The sequence below is a fragment of the Cyprinus carpio genome, chromosome A9 (genome assembly GCF_018340385.1).
Source record: "Cyprinus carpio isolate SPL01 chromosome A9, ASM1834038v1, whole genome shotgun sequence".
NCBI classification, from domain to species: Eukaryota; Metazoa; Chordata; class Actinopteri; order Cypriniformes; family Cyprinidae; genus Cyprinus; species Cyprinus carpio.
In genome coordinates, this window is record NC_056580.1 from 26,741,964 (window position 1) to 26,757,099 (window position 15,136).

At 34.0% G+C, this 15,136-nt stretch overlaps 1 protein-coding gene across 3 annotated transcripts in view; it reads left to right on the forward strand.

Annotated features, from left to right (window-relative positions):
• The first annotated feature begins 1,665 nt into the window (after positions 1-1,665).
• Positions 1,666-15,136, forward strand: part of csrnp3 (cysteine-serine-rich nuclear protein 3) — a 58,737-nt gene continuing 45,266 nt past the window's right edge. For 2 of the 3 annotated variants that reach the window (XM_042764304.1, XM_042764308.1), the window contains exons 1-2: positions 1,666-1,881; positions 3,366-3,397. The gene's annotated coding sequence lies outside the window, so the exon portion shown is untranslated. The remainder of the gene's footprint in view (positions 1,882-3,365; positions 3,398-15,136) is intronic. The other variant, XM_042764303.1, reaches the window with a different exon arrangement.

A 15,136-nucleotide genomic window follows, 5' to 3' on the forward strand; every position in this document is an offset into this window, starting at 1 on the left:
ATTAAATATGTAGATATAGTTTTAATTCATTTTTATTTTATTTTGAAAAATTTAACACTGATTTTTATTTCCACATATGATTACCCATTTGAACAAACTTCTGTCTGTAAGTATATCATACCTCAAATCTCAAATCGTGGCTTGTGGTGAAAAGGTGTGCTGTTACTTTTATGATGCATCAAGTGAACGGAATATGACAGAGAGAGAAAAAAAATGTGTGTGTGTGCGTGTGTGTGTGTGTGTGTGTGTGTGTGTGTGTGTGTGTGTGTGTGTGTGTGTGTATATATATATATATATATATATATATATATATATATATATATATATATATATATATATATATATATATATATATATATATATATTTAGGGCTGTCAAATGATTAATCACGATTAATCACATCCAAAATAAAAGTTTTGTTTACATAATAAATGTATGTGTACAGGGTATATTTATTATGTATATATAATATACACACACATAAATTATATATTTAGAAAATATTTACATGTATATACATTTATATATTTATATTCTTATATTTTATATTATATATAAATATATTTAATATATAAACATAACATATTCTTCTTAAATATATACATGCATGTGTGTGTATTTATATATACATAATAAATATACACAGTATACACACATATATTATGTAAACAAAACTTTTATTTTGGATGTGATTAATCGTGATTAATCATTTGACACCCCTAATATATATATATATTAAATGGGGAAATACACTCCTACTTGTAAAAATCGTGTTTGTGCAATTCCTAAACCCTGCCACTAGATGTCAGTATTTAATAACCAGTAAAAATGATTACTAAAGTCACACAGAATCAGTCACATTTGATCAAAAGTGTGTCAAGTTAATCAAAATGTATACTGATATAAAGAAAACCAAAGAACACATATCTATAGGCGTGTTTATAGTTCACTGATAATGAATCTCCTTCTTTTTCCTGAGTCACATTAGACGATGCATTGTGTTTTTATTGTAGCTTATATATTGTTTTAATGGTATATCATTTTAATTAAGATGTTTATGTTTTATTTTTATTTATTTTATATAAGTTTTATAGGCGGAGGTTTTCATGAATCATTCGTCTTTATTATTTGCATTTATTTATTAGGTGCATCAAGCTCAGTGGAAATGGCATACAGTGTCATCTTAAGAATCCTGTTTAAAAATTAATTCATTTTCTAATTTACAAAATCTTGTATGAGTTTACCTTTCCAAGCGGGTCGATTTTATAACGCCCTACACAATGCATTTGTCATCAACATCCCGCAAAACCCCATTTGAACACTCTGCCACACTCCCACGTGTTTTTATGAGGAACAATTAAATTGGCCGAAACCCAGGAGACAGAGCAGCCTGAGAGAAACCCCGAATCCCTCGGGAAGACACTTGTGTGGCTCTCTAGTGGCCGCTGGCTCACGCTCAATCTCCACAGCAGCCACTTTACCAATCCTACTACGGGGAATACCTGCTTCTTAATATTCAAGAGCAGAGCTGAGTCATTGGACGATAACAATAGAACGTCAACACCGCCTAATTAATATTCATGAGCCAAGCGTTCTCCGCTGGAAGGTAGCTCACGAGCGTCAGCACAACCTAATTAATATGCATGATCAAAGCCTTGGCAGTAGTAGGATTGGTAGTTTGTGGGCTCGCCTGCACCATTGTTTCTTCTGTCGGCTCCTGCCGTTCATGTCAGAGGTGTAGCTGCGGCAGATCAACATCGTTCCGCTGTAAAGCTAGCAGTAAAATCTGCGATGTGTGTATGATTTTATCTCGCGCGTACAGTATATGATGAAAGAGGCGGCAGCGCGCGATCATCTGACGGTGATTTATCAGTATGAATGGTAAGTCTCCCGTTTACTCTCTATTGTCAGTTCTGAATGGACGCGATAACGAGATAAAGGTGTCTTATTCCTACAGTTTGATCTATGCAAGAATTTTATATCGATCAATATATATATTTTTTAACGATTATATTTAAGTATTTGATTACCAATATGTAGAACCGATTTTTAATAATTGTTTTAATTCTGCTTTTTTATTCACTGTTTTCTAGATATTTAAAGACTACAACACTGAAAATGCTTGAAAAACTGTAAAAGTGATAATAATAATAATAATAATAATACATTACTTTTATATTATATATTTTTATGATATTTATTATTATTATTAGACTATTTCACAGTTTTAAATTATAGATTGTTACTGTAAGCTATTATGTCCAAATAAATATTTAAATATACATTAAAAAACTGCAATTCATGCAAAATAACTTGAATACACTTTTTCTGTGACTAACATTGTTTCAATTTTCGTATTCTGTATTAATTTCCTTTTTATTTATTCATTCATTTTTTTATTCAAATGTCCAGCAATAAAAATAAAAAAAGGAAAAGGGGTAAAAGTCAGTATTTGACTTAACTTAATAATTTATTTGTTAAAATAAATAAATAAATAAATAAATAAGTGTTGGCATAATCATTTGAATCAGTAAGCAGGTTTGTTTTAATATATTTTTATATATTTTCTGTAACATTTCAAAAGTCAAGTTATGAACCAACATACAGGAAGCCATTTGTTGTCTTGTGAGGGGAAAAAGTATAAAACAGGAAATGATATCACAGAGAAGACCCCTGTAGACCCTGAGGACTGTCAGCCAATATATATGTAACATTACACGTGAAGACTGTTTTTTAAATGAAGATATTTTATCAGCAGGCCTGATATATATATATATGTATATGTAAAGCAATAATAGTAATTAAAAAAATAGATTACCTAGGAAAGTGTATAAATTGTTGATTTATTGCGCATGCATACATCTTGTACATTGTGTAAATGCATTATAAACATGAAGTGCGTATGTATGTGTGTGAGTGTGTGTGTATATATATATGAGGGAGTATCTGTATGGCAATGATGTGTGTGACCCCTCTCACAACCCCGTTCTCCTGCCACTGAAAATCAGTGAACCAGAGGTCCAGAGAGGAGGCATCTCTCCCTGAGAATGTGCAGCTGTGTCAGGCAGTGCTCTGCTTTGCCCTCCTCCCCTGGGAACACTCCCTCCAGTAATGAGGCAGCATTCATAAAGGGTTCGCGTCGGCCCACTCTACTGCCAATGCTGTAATGGCTGCTCCTTCCCATTACTGAAGGGAGAAAAAATAATAAGCAAGCAGAATGATGGTTTAAAAAAAAAATGTTAGATTAAATCCAGGTTGCAGTCATGCTGAACTTTATGATTCCCTGTTATCATAACATTATTAATGGTTGTAATGGACAATTTTGGTTTTAATACACCTTCATTTAATTATTTATTTTTCTGCAGAATATTAAAGCCTGTCCCATTCTGCATTGAAGGTAAGAGAATTGATTATTTTTTAATTAATTAATTATTATTATTATCATTTTATTTATATTTTTTTTTTTTCGTAAAATGTTCTTGACTCTCAGAGTGGTTAGTGATTACCTGTACATTTTTTGCTTGGTTAAAAAGAAAACTACAACTACAGTGACAATGCAACACAACATAAAAATTACTCACACACATTTTGCAGAAGCTTTTATCCAAAATGCTTTACAGGTTTCGATGGGAATCAAACCCAATACGAAAGCACCTCCATCACTTATTAAAAAAATATAACAACAAAAAAAAAACATTGCTTCATTATTTTTACAAAAAACAACCTATTTATTCTTACTTACTTCATCTAGCACGAGACTGAGCATGCATTCATTGAATTCAGCTAATTTGATGCTTATAATGTCTCTGTTCAGATTAATAATTGATGAGGGTCATCAGTCATTTGTGTTTCTGGAGAAATGCCCTCAAGTCAACATCAAGTCACAGTTTGCAATCCATCTTAGCTCTGTAATGTGACACATTTTTTAGTGAAACAGGATACTGTAGAAAAAATAAAGGTTGGAAATATTCTCTTCTCTTCTCTTCTCTTCTCTTCTCTTCTCTTCTCTTCTCTTCTCTTCTCTTTATCTTTTCTTCTTCTTCTCTTCTCTTTCTCTTTCCTTCTCTCTCTTCTCTTTCTCTTCCTCTCTCAAAATCTTCTCTTCTCTTCTCTTCTCTCCTCTCCTCTCCTCTTATTTTATCCACCCTGCAACATATTTGCTGATTGAAATCCAATACTTTTATTTCTAACAAATTTTGGGTGCTGATTCCAAAAATAGTGCCTGTTTTACTCTGTCCATCACTTTCCCAAAAATATGATGCATTTCATAGCATTTTTTGCTTTCAACAATCAAAAGGTGAATAAGTCTTGCATTATACCTTAATCAGCAGAAAAACTCCCAAAAAGACATGATTCCTGTCTTCCTCTGAGCCAGATTACAACTGTTTGTTCAATTCTCAGCCAATTTTTACATATATATTTTTTTAAATTGAAAAATCATCTTTTGTGAAAAGATGATAAAATGATAAAAAGATTTTATTGATATTTTCGAACCCAGCATCATCAAATTAAGTAATATTAGACCTTTTTTGCAAATCAGCTGAGATGTCTTTTCAAGGTGCTGTTTTTTTTGTCAATTGATTGGATTGTGAAATGTTAGATTTCATGATGGCTTTTAAGGCAGCTCTGATTCATTCTTTTGTCATACGTTAAATCTGCTTAATTAAATCAGGTCTGTTAGACTGATTGTTCATCCATCGCTCACTAGAGTGAGTTTGAAGCTGGCTTGTAATCTTCAGGGACACTCATGGCATAACTGTGTGACAGTTTAACTAATTAAAGACTGTAGCAGTGTGAGCTGGAGAAGGTGTGATTGGGAAAAGATTGGTCCATAGAGGCCAAGCTGTATTAAGTATTAGCGAGAGAGAGAGAGAGAGAGAGAGAGAGAGACAACGTAGAGAGAGGTATTCTAAATGTGCCGCTGCAGCTTGTTTTGAACTAGAGAAAGACACTGTGGTTCTTAATGTGCCGCTGCAGCTTGTTTTGAACTTCCTTTGTTGCAAATCCACCAGCTTCTTTTGACATCAGGAAGACCAGCTGAGAATGGCAGCGCTGCACAGCATGAGTAAACACACACACACACACACACACACACACACACACACACACACACACACACACACACACACACACACACACACACACACACACATTCACACACACATTCAGGACATTCTATATAGGCGTAATGATTTTTATAGTGTACAAACTGTATTTTATAAGCTTGTTTCATCATGGGAACAAAAAAAAAATGTCAACACAAGATTTAAAACTACTGGTATTACTTATCCTTGTGGGGACATTTGGTCCCCATAACAAAGGGAATACACTGACCACATCTGTTAAGCATCTGTCATGCTTAAAAAAATGCATCATTATTACTATTGCTTATATTAAGTATTACATACTAACAACTGCTCAGAAAAATGCATGTGCATGGCAAACACTCAGAAACCCACAACTGTGTCAACACCCTAGCAACCACCCAGAAAACCCTAATAACTGCATAGCAACATGATAACAACTGCATGGCAATGGCTTGCCAACTTTCCAAAACACCTAACAACTGCATACCAATGTGTTAACAGCAACCCAGAACACCTTAGCAACTGCATGTAACAACCACTTGCAACCATCCAGACCAACCTAGCAACCGCACAGTAATGTGCTAACAACTGCATGGCAATGCCGTAGCAACCACCCAGAACACCCAAACAACCACTCAGAACACCTTATTAACTGCATGGTAATGCCTTGGCAACCACCCAAAACACCTAACAACTGCATACCAATGTGTTAACAACAACCCAGAACACCTTTGCAACTGCATGTCACCACCCTAGCATCCACCCATAACAACCTAGCAACCGCACATCAGTGTGCTAACAACTGCATGGCAATGCCTTAGCAACCAACCAGAACATCCTAATGACTGCATATCAATATGTTGTTAACAACCACTCAGAACACCTTAGCAACTGTATGACAATGCCCTAGCAACCACCCCAAACCCCCTAACAACCACTCAGAACACCTTAGTAACTGCATGGTAGTGCCTTGGCAATAACCCAGAACACCCTAACAACCGCATAGCAATGTGCTAACAACTGCATGCCAGTGGCTTGCCAACTTTCCAAAACACCTAACAACTGCATACCAATGTGTTAACAGCAACCCAAATTCAAAAGCACCCAGAACACCTTAGCAAAACTGCATGTAACGCCAGTTTGTGGTAAAAAGCCACTTGCAACCATCCAGACCAACCTAGCAACCGCACAGTAATGTGCTAACAACTGCATGGCAATGCCCTAGCAACCACCCAAATGTACTAACAACCACCCAGAACACCATAGCAACAGCATGGCAATGCCTTAGCAACCACTTAGAACATTCTAACGACTGCATACCGATATGTTGTTAACAACCACTCAGAACACCTTAGCAACAGCATGGCAATGCCTTAGCAACCAACCAGAACACCTTAACAACCTCATACCAATATGTTGTTAACAACCACTCAGAACACCTTAGCAACAGCATGACAATGCCTAAGCAACCACTCAGAACACTCTAATGACTGCATACCAATATGTTGTTAACAACCATTCAGAACACCTTAGCAACAGCATGGCAATGCCTTAGCAACCAACAACAACAAACAAAGAATACCAACCAATTGTTAACAACAACCAATAACAACAACTTAGCAATAGCATGGCAATGCCTTAGCAACCACTCAGAACACTCTAACGAATGCATACCAATATGTTGTTAACAACCACTCAGAACACCTTAGCAACAGCATGACAATGCCTTAGCAACCAACCAGAACACCCTAAAAACTGCATACCAATATGTTGTTAACAACCACTCAGAACACCTTAGCAACAGCATGGCAATGCCTTAGCAACCACTTAGAACACTCTAACGACTGCATACCAATATGTTGTTAACAACCCACTCAGAAACACACCTTAGCAACAGCATGACAATGCCTTAGCAACCACTCAGAACACTCTAATGACTGCATACCAATATGTTGTTAACAACCACTCAGAACACCATAGCAACAGCATGGCAATGCCTTAGCAACCACTTAGAACACTCTAACGACTGCATACCAATATGTTGTTAACAACCATTCAGAACACCTTAGCAACAGCATGGCAATGTCATGGCAAACAGCCAGGACTCATTAACATTGCAGCAGTGAGTTTTGTGTAGATTTTTCTTCAGAAAATGTTCTTTTTACTTATAATGTATGGGGATGAGGACATTTCGTCAGGGTTTGTTTTTCCTCTGGGAAAATTTTCTGAAAACTGCAAAATCTGCCCACACAGTCTTACTGTATATACAGACTTACACACTTTCACCTTCAGAAATATGTATTCAATAATAATATCATGCACACATACTTCAAGAAATAGTGCCTCCCAAAATGTAAATGTTGTCATTTCTCACATACAGTCTTGCTGATCTTGAACTACAAAATTAATATGAGACATTTGACAGAAAGTTCAAGCTGCTCTTTTCCATTCAACAAAAGTGACAGTGTTTTATACTGCCGAACAGTTAAAAACTTGAAAAGCACCATAATAATAACACAAAAGATGATGTTTTATATATTTCATTAAGACTTGATGAACAGTGAACAAAAATTCAACAAAATGGCAAAATGTAATATTCATTATTCTTACCCTCTTCTGAAGCTCCTAAAGCTCCCTTTTTTTTTTCTTTTTTTTTTGACAGAATTAATTAAATCTGGAAGAGAGAGAGAGAGAGAGAGAGAGAGAGAGAGAGAGGTCCGCCTGGAGAGAGAGAGAGGAGAGACAGAGAGAGAGAGAGAGAGAGAGAGAGAGAGAGAGAGAGAGAGAGTGCTGGGTAGATTACTTACAAATTGTAGTCCGTTACTGATTCCAAATTACGACAAAAATTGTGGTTAGTAACATAATCAGACTACTTTTTTATAACTTATGGATTACTTTTTACCTAACTCGTTTATCACATTGATCTAAATAGGATAATTGATTACACTTTAGTTTGGGGATTAATTCTTACTATTAACTATGACTTTTGTCTCAATAAACTCCTAATTTGCTGCTTATTAATAGTTAGAATTGGTCCCAAAATTAAGTGTTACCGGATAAACTTTTACCATATTGATAAAAAAATAAAGAGAAAGAAAATATATTCCAGTCATTGTTATTAACAACATGAAGTGCATTAAATATTACACTGCATCAAGGTTTTCCAAACTGGGGTTCATGAAGGAACTGTAGGGGGTTTGTGAGTTTAATGAAAGGCTAATAATAAATTAAATTTAAAAAATGTAAAAATTACAATAAATAATTTTAAAATCAAAATAAAACAACTACTAAAAAAGATGAAATATTTTATTTGTTTATCTGCATATCATGTGACCATTAACCAACATTGGAGAACCGTGAACATGTGTTACTTAATTATTAATTTATTACCTTAAAATGTCAAGGGTTACTGACAAAATAGTTTGGGAATCCCTGCATTACATGAAAATAAGAAATAATATATGAATGTGTTTGAAAAACAAAAGCCTTCAAATGACATAGTAATACATGGTTAAATAACACATTGAGTGATGATTCAAATAAATATGAATGTGTTCATCAGTAATTGTTGCAATGTTGAAATGTTGAGAAAACACATCTTAAAACTGAAATGAGTTTTGTAAATCCAGGGGTCGAATGCTGTGTGGCCCCAATTTTCTGTGTAATTATAAGCACCTGACTAGTGACTGATCTCTGTGTGAAAGTCCACAAAACTGGAAGACTTTATAAATGTTTATAAGTGGTAGGCTATTTTAGAAAGGAGAATATAAAAGATAAAATAAGAATTAAGGAGAATCAATAAATTATGAAAGAAATATATATAATATAATATAATATTAATAAAATAAAAACAAAAACAAAAAAAATTCAATTCTAGACACAAACAATTATTAAAAAACACAACATCTACAATTCTTGTCTTGTTTTATTGATGTCTTCACCAGAAAACAAGACTGATTTTTGAAAAATAGGCTACTGATTGAGAAAACGAACCCTATGATAAATGACAACAATAAATAATATTTCAGTGAATAATGACTTACATTTTGGTGTTTCAAGGAAGAAAGAAAATAATACGGCTCTCATTGACACAAGGCTGTGTAATGCTGATAGTTTCCATGTCTTGAGTGAACTATTGCTTTAATCACGACTCCTGCACATTCAAACGCAGCAAAGCTGAGCACGCAAGCCTTGCCTACACACCTTTCAGATGTTTTCAGATCATGATCCAAGAGCTTCGGTGTTCACACCACTGCTGACTGCATCTGTTTATCCTTTCAAATCTTCCCCGTGGGAACATGATTTAATTACTCTATATGACACACTCAAAGGACACGGCAACATTTACAGAATGGATTTCTAGTCTGCTAGGAGAGGCTGATTAAGATGGGTCATTTGAATAACTAAATCTTCCATGCATGGCTCTAACACATGCACAGATGGCAATGCTGCCAGAGCACAGAATCCCGTCCATTAAAGATTCACAGGAGAGGTGGTGTGCCGTTTTCCCTGATAACAGCCCGGCGTTCTGTCTCTCTCCGCATGATGTCTTCACACATGCACTTACATGCATGCAGCCATATCAATTTGCTTCCCTTTTGTATTGGAATGGCTGTGCATATAAATGTGAGCTGGCAATCTGTTAATATGGACTTGTACGACACCTTGTAAAAGGTCAAGGAAGCTCGTGCCCTGGTGGAAGAGGAAAACCAGCAGCTGCTGGACAGATAGAAGTGTCAGTTTGATTGATGAATGCACTTTGTACTACAACATGCATGCATGCCTTCAGGAAACGGACCGAAAAGGGAAGAAAAAACAATGAGCGGAAGAAAGAATGCCGTAATCTGTTTCTGATATACAGAGCAAACGCAATGAGGAGAAACAAAGCCGTTTCCAGCCTGCAGGCTGCAGCAATATTGTGGTAGTGAAGTGAAACATAAAGGGTGGTTCCTGCACCCTCAGTTCTGGACTGTGTTTTAATAGGCACGGGTCCATGCTTACATTTCTGTCTCTGATATGGGAATTCTTTCAGATGCATGGTATATTACACTGCACCGCTAACTTTCTAAACATCCATTATAAAATGCAGGACTTGGCCTGTTGGGCCAGTAGTTCAGATTTGTACTAACCCAGCAAATAGCTGTTTAAAAAAAAAAAAAAGCAAATAGCTGTTTTTAGCATCATATTTTTATGTGTGTTTATATATATTTATATATATATATATATATATATATATATATATATATATATATATATATATATATATATGTATATATATGTGTGTGTGTGTCTGTGTGTGTGTGTGTGTGTTAGTATATATAGGGAAGAAGTCATGCTTAGTGTTGTATTTTTATTATATATATTTCACTCTCACTCTCACTCTCTCTCTCTCTCTCTCTCTCACTCTCTATGATTTATTCTATATATTTTCACAGCTGTATGTTCATATTTATATAATCAGATTTTTACAGCCTATAAAAATATATTTTTTGTCCGCTATAAATATATTAATAAATTTAATAAAATTGTACAAAATTAAATTCATTCAAAATATGATATATAATATTATACATACAAAACAAATATAAAATATTAGGGCTGTCAAATGAATAATCACGATTAATCACATCCAAAATAAAAGTTTTGTTTACATAATATATGTATGTGTACAGGGTATATTTATTATGTATATATAAATACACACACATAAATTTATTTTTTAGAAAAATATTTACATGTATATACATTTATATATTTTATATTCTTATATTTTATTATTATATATAAATATATTTAATATATATAAACATAACATATTCTTCTTAAATATATACATGCATGTGTGTGTATTTATATATACATAATAATATACACAGTATACACACATATATTATGTAAACAAAACTTTTATTTTGGATGTGATTAATCGTGATTAATCATTTGACAGCCCTATAAAATATATAATTTTATAGATAATAATTATAATTTTATAACTTAATTTAAAATATAATTTTTATATTCATATTTATTTTAAAAAAGGATATATATTATATAATATGCATTCTAAAAATGTGACAATGACACAAATATTTGAGTTTGCCAGGGATTAAAATTTGAAATTAATCAAGAATTCAATTCAATTCAGTTTAATTTGTGTAGTGTTTTTCACAATACACAACTCAAAGCACCTTTACAGAAAAAGCTTGTGTCTACATTATAATTCAGAGTGATCTGTTATCAGAACAATTCTTAGGTCCGACATGCAAGTATGTGAACAAAACTCTGATTACTCATTGTTATGTATGTGTTAGCTTAAAAATCTGCACCTATGGCAGAGCAAAGAACCTACATTTTATAAACTTGTTTTTTTTAGCATGTTTTTAGTTTTATTGGTGTATACATTTGACTGTTAACATCAACACAACAGTATGTGCATGCACTGCATTGACATTTGCATTTTTGTGCTTGTGTATAGTACATCCCCGGCCTTATTTACAGTAAAATTATTGTAACACAACTTTTGATTCCAACTAAATTATCAGACGTGAAATGGTTGGCCATTGAGAACAGTTAATTTCACTGTTATTGGCAAGTGTATGTCATTCCTTTATGCACTGTTGTATTTAAACATTCAAATAGAGTAGTCTGTCATTTAAGACTAGAATCTGCCCGTCTCTGTTTATTTAATAGTGTCATCAGTTGAACTGAGATGCTCATTCAGTCAGTAGAAGCTTTTTGTTGGTGACAGAAAGACTCTTAGAGATCAATTAGAGACGAGCAGTGTTTGATGTGTCTCATCGGTCCCTCTCTCTCTCTCTTTCTCTCTCTCTCTCTCTCTCGCTCTCTCTCTCATATGCCGAGATTCAGCCATGACCGGTTGCCATGACACCTGTATGGAATGTTCGGTCCGTGTCTTGTCTATTATGAGTCTAAGAGAGAGTGCACTGCTTTTTTCTGAGTGAGCATCGTGCAATTACATAGAATACAGAGCAAACACAAACACGCACACAAATGAAATGATGGATAATATGTCGCCGTGACCCGCTGCTCTTCCATTTCCCATGCTGCGAATGATTTGATGCTTTCATACAGCATGTTTGACGTCCGCGTGATGTGGCATGAGGGTTATTGATTGAGTAGCTTGAGGTCACGTGCATTTCACTGTCGGCTCTCAAACTCTTCAGCGCTGCTTTCTATTAGAGCCCGACCGATATATCGGCCGGCCGATATTATCGGCCGATATGAGCTAATTGCATTTAAATCGGCATCGGCGTTTATAACGGCCGATGAAACATGAGAAACAGAGTCTCATGCTTCACTCATGTTATGAGTGTTGCATAGTTTGCCCACCAGAGGGAGCTCTGCAACTCCCCAGTTGACAACAGCGCCAGAAATCCACTACAGAAGAAAGCTATCAGCCGAGCCACGGAGATGTACTCTTTTGACGGTGAGTCTGTCGTTAGTCATGCGAAATGATTGTAGATTTAGTTCATACACTGTATATAAAAACAGTGTGGTAGTTCTAGCTAACGGTCCTATCATTATCACTTCTAAATATTCTGTAACATCACTTACAGCCGCTAATGCATTGCTATATTAGATTAGCCACAAAGCTAATACCATGTTTATCAGTTGAAGAGCGCGAAACGTTAATAAGAGGTCAAACTATAACGTTAGCGTTTAACTTATTCTAAATATATCTGCAGTGTTTCCCGCATAATGACTGCGTAACTGTGGCAGGGGGGCGCGTGTAGTCAATGACTAGAAGTTATGTACAGCGTGCCTCGAAAAAACAACAACTGTTGTTTTTTAGCAGCCCTTTTTTTAGCAGGCCCCTTAAATGCTTGCTATTAACTTGTTTGAAGGTGGTTCTTCTCAAAATTGACAGCGGTGTGTTCATGACACTAACGTTAACCATTCAACTTCGAATTGATTCCGTAATCTTCCGGTAACACTCAGTAGGCTAACTTTACGTTCGCCAGCGCATGACGATGTTTTGATTCAGACTGCACAAAGAGAGAAGAGGAGAAGATATACGGGTCCGTTGTAAATGTGTCTGTGAGAGCAAATATAGTGTAGTTACAGTAACTACAGTAGGTGCGTCAGAAATGATTAAACCAGAGGGGACATGTAAATAAATGTGAGCTGAACAAGCGCTTTTTTTCCCTTCTTTTTTACAGATTGTTTCAAATCAGCTTTACAGACATAAGAGGAAAATGTTGTAATAATATAGTTAAATATAAGTAGGTAATAGGTAATACCTATTGCTTGACAAATAAAAAAAATATATATATATATTTCTCTATATTTCTCATTTTTGCCTATGTAGGAGATCCCTGTTTATTATTATTATAACTCTAATGATGACATGAGTAATGATACATGGTGATATTATTAATACACATGCTTATTCTTTCTCTGTCTCTCTTTCTGCCCTACAGATGGCTGAAAAAAAGGTGGAACGTTGTAGCAGCAAAGTGTGGGACTACTTCTGCAAAGATTCCTCTAATGCAGTGTTCTTTTGATCATTAAAAAATATATACTTTTGACGTGCAATTGTTTAGTCATTGAGACTGTAATCTAAGGCTTTTTAACATAATCCCTTCTGGAAAATGGGTTATACAGCCCACATACATAGAACAGGCAGATATTTTGCTATTGAATGTTGTGTAAGTGTAGTTTATAGGAAATGGGTCTAATATCCAGTTTATTTTCAAAACCAAAATATCGGCTTATAAATCGGCTCTTTTCGAGTTAATATCGGCATCGGCATCGGCCCCCAAAAATCCATATCGGTCGGGCTCTACTTTCTATGTAGCATTACTATTGCTTATATGGGAGTTATGGATTTAATCAAACTTCTCTGCATTGTTTGTGGTACAGACTTAAAAGATGCCTTACATTTTGTGGATTGTTGAGGAGAGGTGTGCTGTTTTGCTTTTTTAATAGGAGAAAATTATACTGCCTTCTAAATGACCTTCTTTTAACCAAATTCTTAAGCAGCATCACTTGTATCTCTCTTGGAAAAAAATGTTTGCTGAAGCAAGAAAAATTACAATTATTAATGTGAAGTACAGATATAAAACAATTTAATTAAAAATGTACATGAAAGATCTATAGTTGTATGTGCTTTTTATTTTTTATGCTTATTTTCAATGGCATTAGCTTAGCAGCGTGCTAGTGAAGATGCAACATTGTGAATTGATGTCTATGCCATATAAGGAAATATACCGTGTGTGTGTGTGTGTGTGTGTGTGTGTGTGTGTGTCTCTCTCTCTCTCTCTCTCTCTCTCTCTCTCTATATATATATATATATATATATATATATCATTTTATTTCTTTTTTTATTATCATGAATATGAATATTTTAGATATCTTAGACACTTTTATTATTATTATTATTATTTATGTAGCTTTGTTCCAGGGTTATTATAGTTAATGAAAACTGAAACTAAAATTAAAACCTTTTAAAATGTATTTTTAACACATTTCTCATTTTAATGTAGTTACTTTATTTACTAAAAAACTAAAACTAATAAATAAATTAAAAAATAAATAAATCAATCAATACTATATAGACATATAAAACAACCCCAAAACTACTAAAAATGACAAAAAAAGCAAAACAAAATGACTAAAAATTTAAATAAAATTAAAATGAAAACTGGAAAAAAAATTATTCAAACTATGAATAAAAACTATAATATTAGCTCAGTGATATTAAAGTAACACTGCTCCATTCTAACACGTAAGGTTGCTTTACAGACATTAAAGCAAAAAAAAAAAAAAAAAAAAAAAATAATATATATATATATATATATATATATATATATATATATATATATAATTAATGCAAATCAAATACAGTTAAAATGAAATGAATAAACCTGAGAAGTCAACAACAGGAGAACGCAACAAGAGCGACATATTACAAAGGGAAAAAATAAGAATAATTAGATTTACAAAGCAAATATTGGGACAAAAATGGGAAAAAACACAGTGGTAAAATAATCACTAAACTAAAGCAATGATGGGGAATACTCTAAAAA